Genomic DNA, 7026 nt, shown 5'->3' with positions numbered 1-7026 from the left:
GGGGATGATGTACTGGGGATCGAACTCGGTCCTTGCAAAGCAGGCGGCGGCACCAGTGATCTAAATCCCCGGCCCTCTACATAGTCTCTTAAATATGAAACTTTCTGTGAAACAAACTTATTTCTGCTTAATAAAAATATTACTCTCCTAGAGCCGGGCGTGGTGGCGCATGCCTGTAATCCTAGCACTTGGGAGTCTGAGGCAGGAGGATCACTGGGAGTTCAAGATCAGCCTGGGCTACATAGTGAGTTCCAGGTCAGTCTCAACTACATAGTGAGACCCTGTCTCAAAAAACCAAAAAAATAAAAAAATAAAATAAATAAAATATTACTCTCCTAAAGAATTTATATTATTTTAAATCTTTGTTTTATATAAACATCTCAGATAAGAGATTGATTTTTTTAACTCAATTTTGATTTTATTAATTGGGAATTTAACGTGTTTTAGTATAATTCATCTGTGTCACTGTCAATATCTTCTATGCAAAATTTAATCCTTCCTTGATATTTTTCATTTGCTTTTGCTTAGTTTTTCACTTATTTTCAATTCCAGAAACTCAGAATGTGTATAATCTATTTTTGTTTACAGCTCAATGACAAATTGACTTATATAAACTATGGATGCAGTAATTACTGGTTTTCCCAATTCAGTATTTCAAATATATCCACCCTCCTTAATCAGTGTTTCAGAAATTTTCTTACGTTATCAGTATTAACATTATGAACTTTTTTTTTTTTTGGTACCAAGGATCAAACTTGGACCTTGTGCTTGAGAGGCAGACAGCAGCACCACGGAGCTAAATTCCTGGCCCTGTTAAGCTTTTTTTTTTTAAGGAAGTAAATCTTCCAGTTTTGTCAGATTAACATTTAGAATGTCTTTACTGTACTTATCCTGCCCACAGTGACAAAGCACTTTTATCTAACATACATTTGGTTTAACAACAAGCATCTTTATAATACTACCTGGCAAACACAAAGCAGTATTTATTTGTCCAATACATTGAATATTAGGCATGCACTTTAACAGTTTAAAACTACATAAACTGAAAAGTTTAGATCTAGCTTACAAAATAAATTTTTCATTTAGATTTGTTACCCTATATATAACAAATTTAGATTTCATGTTCTTAACTATTTTAAACCATCGCATCTCATGCAATTATCTCTCTTCTTTTTCTGTTGGTTGCAGTAAATTGTTCAGCAAAATTTGCAGAGAAAGTTCCTGATTGATATACTTAAATCCTTGCTTGGTATCTGAGAATGTCTTGTTGCCTTCACATACAGATACTATCTTGACAGGGTATATAATTCTTTTTTTTTTTTTTTTTGGTGCTGGGGATAGAACTTGGGACCTTTCCCTTGCAAGACAGGAGGGGGTACATAATTCTTGGTTCAAAAATTTTTTCCCCTTAAAGCTCTGTAGATGTTGTTCTGTCACCTTCTGGCATTTAGAATTGCAAGAGAAAAGAGCTGGGCGTGGTGGTGCTCGCCTGTAATCCCAGCACTCAGGAGGCTGAGGCAGGAGGATTGCTGTGAGTTTGAGACCAACGTGGGCTCCATAGTGAGTTCCAGGTCAGTCTGAACTACATTGTGAGACCCTGTCTGACTTTTGCCCCTTTATAGGTGACCTGCTTTCTCTGCATATTTGTGAAATTTTTTCTTTATCTTTGAAATTTAAAAAAGGCATGATGATATGTCCAGATGTTGCTTTCTTCTCATTAAATTTTAGAGGTACTCTCTGAGCATTCTTCATTTACTGGCTTACTTTGTTCTTCAACTCTAGAAAGTTTTGTTTTTATTAGTTCCTTAATTATTGTTTCAGTATAATTTATTTTGTCCTCTGTTTTAGGTATTCTGATTACACTGATTACTATTCTGAGTAGATTATATCTCCTGGACAGGCCCTCTGTATCTCTCTTTTTCTTCTTTTGATTTCTTTGGCCATTTCCTCTGCATTCTGTGAGAATTTCTCTTATTTTGCATTTATGTCAGTGGTTTTATTTTATGACCAACCTTGCTAATGTGCTTCCTTAAAATGGAAGGCCATGATCGCTTCCATGTGGTCACAAAACACCTGCTCTGTAACTAAGCCCACACGGGTAATGAACTCTTTTAAAAGACGTTCAGCACTTTCTAGGTGATTACTGTAGACCAGTAGTACATCAGTATCAAAAAGAAGCATTTTCTCAATTACTTAGCTTTATTCTTTCTTCTGAACCTTTTTTTCTAACGACCTTTTCAAAGGCTGTTCATAATGGCATCCAAAAACAAGGTCATCCCAAGCACCAAAGTTGAAGAACCAATCTCTGCAATTAATTGTTGTGTTTAGACTATTTATTTGTGATACTGAGGATGGAACTGAAGAGTACTACTGAGCTGTATCTATCCCCGGCTCTTTAAAAAAAATTTTTTTTTTAATTTTAAGGAAACTCTTGCTAAATTTCCTAGCTTGGCCTTAAACTTGTTGTTTTCCTACTTCAGCCTCTTGAGTAGCTGGAATTATAGGAATATTTCAATACTGTATGTCCAGCAATTTAGACCATGTATATGCAGTGCAGATATTGATATGGTTTAAGGCTGCCGTTTTATTTATTCTTTTCTTCTTATTCTGCTTTTGATGTGTGTGTGTGTGTGTGTGTGTATGTGTGTGTGTGTATACCTTACTGTGAGTAACTTAAATTTTTTAGACTTCCATTTTGGAGTTTTTTCCTTATTTTTTTCCCCTAATGTTTTAAAGTATCTCTTTGTATCGCTTTTTTCAGTGGCTACTGTAACATCCTATGTGCGTTATTTATTAATCTATTGGCGTCATAATTTTTATCATTTGTATTCTGTTAAGAATACTTCCATTAGCCATTTTTTTAGGATAGGTCTGCTGGCAATTCATAGTTTTGTTTAATCTATGCTTGACCTCTTCGTTCGAGAAGGATGTGTTTGCTGGGTATAAATTCTGGATTAATGGCTCTTTCAGCACGTACAGAAGATTGTGCCATTTCCTTTTGACCTTTTTTTAAAAATGAGAAATCTGCTGCCGTCCTAATTGTTTTTCTCTGGTTGCATTTGTAGTCTGTTTAGAAATTTTACTATGTATTCACATAAAAAAATTTTTTTTTGGTACCAAGGATTGAACGCAGGTCCTTGCACTTGGGAGCACATAAAAATTTTTGTGAAAAAAAATTTTTTCCAGGTGAAGTTGTATTATATTGTTCTGAAAGTAGAAACAACACAAATTATTAGTAAATATATTTCATTATGAAATTACTGCTTTTTAGATAGCAGTGATAATTATACTTAATTCTTCATAGCAATGACAACAAACCCTTGGAAGGGAAGTATCCAATGAAGGCAAATTGTATTTTTATCACCCTCAAACCTTCCATCCTTCCCTGTTCTCTAAGCCAGGACACTTAATGCCTTAACATCCCATTAGAAATGGTAATTTTTCATTCCTTTGGCTGTATTTGAATTTTGCAGTCAGCCATCTCATTCTGTAATACATGTTGTGTAAAACTTCCAGGACCTGAGTGCAGTAGAATCACTTCTGTGCAATTACAGACTCCCTGTTATATTAGTGTTTTACTTGAGGTAGTCCTAAACTTTTCAAGCTGGAAAATGTAGAAGTGTAACTAGAAGTATTTTCAGATCTGTTTTATAAGCCCGTTCTGGTTGACTTTTGCTTTTATTTGGAGTACTGTCTGCTAATGAGATCCCTCTTACAGTACTTAGATTTAACAACTTTGAAGTTGCCAAAGTGAGTAACTTGATGCATATTAAAAATTTTAGTATCTGGAGAGTTTTAGCTTTTAGAATGATTTAGATTTTAGAATGATTAATTATTAGAGTGTTCAACTATTTTTTTAAAATTCATTTTATTGTTCTACCATTAAGTAACTTCTAGTTTTTTCATGCTGTCTCCTTTGTGAGGAAAAAAATCATACATGAGTCAAAACATTCCATCTGTGATTTCTTAGAATTGCAGTATGTAGTGCTTTTTAGCAACTCACAGTGCTGAGTTATTTTAGTCTTAGTTCTTTTGTTATAGCAAAAAGTATAAGCTTATTTCTGTGTTTTAAAAATTATGTTTGAAATGGCCAGTTAAAATGGTTAATATGCTGAGTAACTGAGCTTAATGGCTTTATAGCTTCCATAAGAAAAAGAGCTTTGAGGGTTGGGGATTTAGCTCAGTGATGCTGCCACCTGCCTTGCAAGCAGAATTTTGACCTGAGTTTGACCCCTGGTACCCCCCCCCAAAAAAAAGAGAGAGAGAGAGAGAGCTTTAAGAATTGAGACCTGCCAGGCATGGTGGCACACACCTGTAATCCCAGCACTCAGGAGGCTGAGGCAGGAGGATCACTGTGAGTCCGAGACCAGCCTGGGCTACATAGTGAGCTCCAGGTCAGTCTCACCTACATAGTGAGACCCTGAAAAAAAAAAAAAAAAAAAAAAAAAAAAGAATTGAGACTTCCTTTGTGATTCACTTTGGTTGGGAGAATTTGTTCCCTTTTAAATAGTAATAAGCATTCAGTATTCAAAAAATAATGTATATTTTAAATTAAAATATTTTCTTTCCCTCTCTGCATTCTACCAGTCACACTCCCTAGAATTTATATGATTTATTTCTTCCATTTTTCCTCTTAGTGATGAGACTTCTCCGCACCATTTAAAGAGTGGAGTGGTGCTTTTAAAATGTAAAAAATTTAAATGGAGGGCTGGGGATTTAGCTCAGTGCTGCCGCCACCTGTCTCACAAGTGCATGGACGCAAGTTTGATCCCCAGTACCAAAAAAAAACTTAAATGGAAAATCCAATGTGTAGATGTTTGTTTGGTTGGGTTTGTTTGCTTGGATTCAGGCAGTGAGTAGAATAGAATCAGCCTGCTTCCTCACCCTTACCTGGTGATACCTGGAGTTCTGCTGTGCTGTTGGTAACTAAAAGCAAGAAATTTGTTGATCATTTGTGAATGTTTTAAGACATATTGCCAGTTTATTTTCTGTTTTTTAAAAAGTATATTTTACACCTGCCTCACAAGTGAAAGGACGTGCGTTCGATCCCCTCCCCAAATTAAAAATAAATAAATAAAAGTATGTTTGAAAAATATCCTTATATTGCTAATGTAAATGTTGCTTTGCCAGAAGTTTCAACATTTTGAACAGATTTTAGTGGTTTTGTTTATAAGTAAATATAATTCACACCAGGCCTAGGATGGGAGCTCAGAATGCTTCTAGGATGTATATAATGCTATATTATGAAGTTTTGTTTCTTTTCTTTTATTTATTTTTTTTTGTACTGGGGATTGAAGTTTATTTTCTGTATTTATTATCTAATTGTTCGATAGTTGATTTAGACCTACTAAAGAAACTTTTTTTTTTTTTTTTGTACCGGGGATCAAACTTGGGTCCTTGTGCTTGTGAGGCAGGTGGTGGAACCACTGAGCTAGATCCCTGGCCATAATGAAACTATTTTTGAGGGATGTATATATTTCTCCCTGTCTCTTTGTTTTATTCTTTTTCTCTCTCTGTCCCTCAATAGGACTTTTATTGAGATGTAACTTACATATCATGCACCTCATCTATTCATTTAATTTTATTGTCTGTGATATATAGACATATAGTGGAATAACTACTGTAGACAAGCAAATTAACATAGTTGTCATCTCATTCACTTTTTTTGTGGTAAGAACACCTAAAATATATTTTCTTGGCAAATTTTCAGTTATATACTATACTACTATTAACTGTAGTCTTCATTTTATACATTAGGTCTCTAGACTTACTTATCCTACTTAACTATAGATTTGAAACCTGTTACTTCTTCCTTTGCTTGTCATAACCACTGTTTCTTTCTTTGTTTCTCTTTGATGTTTTTTTTTTTTTTTTCTTTGATGTTTTTTTTTTTTTTTTCTTTGATGTTTTTTAGATTTCATATATATAGATAGTATCCTGCTGGAGGGGTTGGTCTTATTTTGCTTTGGTTTATTTTGCTTAGTACTGTATAATGTTCTTCAGGTTCATCCATGTTGCTGTAAATGACTGCCTCTTTTAAGGCTGAATAATATTCTGTCATTTCTATACACACATATGTATATGTTTTCTCCCCCTCCATCTCTCCCCCCACCTTCTTTCTTTGTACTGGGATCAAACTTAGGACCTTGCACTTGCAAGATAGGCGTAGTGCCACTGAGCTAAATCCCGCCCCTGATTTTCTTAATCCACTTAATACTGTTTCCATATTTTATCTGTTGTCAGCAATTTGCAATGAACATAGAAACAGATTCTCAGATCTGCTTTTGCATTCAGTCATAATTTGCTCTTTTAGTTAAAATACATGTATGGAGAAAGTCCTACCTCATGCTAATGAATATTTGAAAAAAGAAAAGGTATTTACCAATTTTCTCAGATATTAATTTTTTTCTTTGACATCATACCCCAAAAATGCACTTTTCTTAAAGATTAGGTGCAACATGGACTCTGAAACCATAGCAATGAACTTTTTGTTTAAAGTAGCAGTGTATCCTAAGGGCCAGGGATTTGGCTCAGTGGTTCTGCCACCTGCCTCGCAAGTGCTAAGGGCCTGAGTTTGATCCCGGGTGCCTACATAAATAAATAAAGTAGCAGTGTATCCTTGTAAAAGGGCTGGAAAAGGCTTCTTCTCCTTTCATTTGTCTGGTTTGTTAAAATTTTTGTTATTGTATATTTGAAGTACATAGTGATTACATTCATGATGGAGAGTTAGTACATGTAACCAAGATATCTTAATTCTTTTTTAACCCCCCCCCCAATCCCTTGGTCCCCTTCCACTTTGCAAAAGATCTCTCTCCCTGGACAGATGGAAAAGCCTTCTATAATGCCACTCCATCCCACTCACAAGTCCAAGTCTTTGAATGTTCTGGCTTTCTATACCTCTCTCCAGCTTCCTGACAACTCGGCTGTAGTCTTACTGCCCTATTTTGTTACTTGTTCCTCTAGACAGTCTGTCTCTAGGCTTTTGTGCTTGTTATACCCATGACTTTTTTTTTTTTTTTTTTTTTT

Source organism: Fukomys damarensis, unplaced genomic scaffold (genome assembly GCF_012274545.1).
Source record: "Fukomys damarensis isolate Sample0158 unplaced genomic scaffold, DMR_v1.0_HiC HiC_scaffold_2, whole genome shotgun sequence".
NCBI classification, from domain to species: domain Eukaryota; kingdom Metazoa; phylum Chordata; class Mammalia; order Rodentia; family Bathyergidae; genus Fukomys; species Fukomys damarensis.
Note: the sequence above shows the minus strand (reverse complement) of the source record.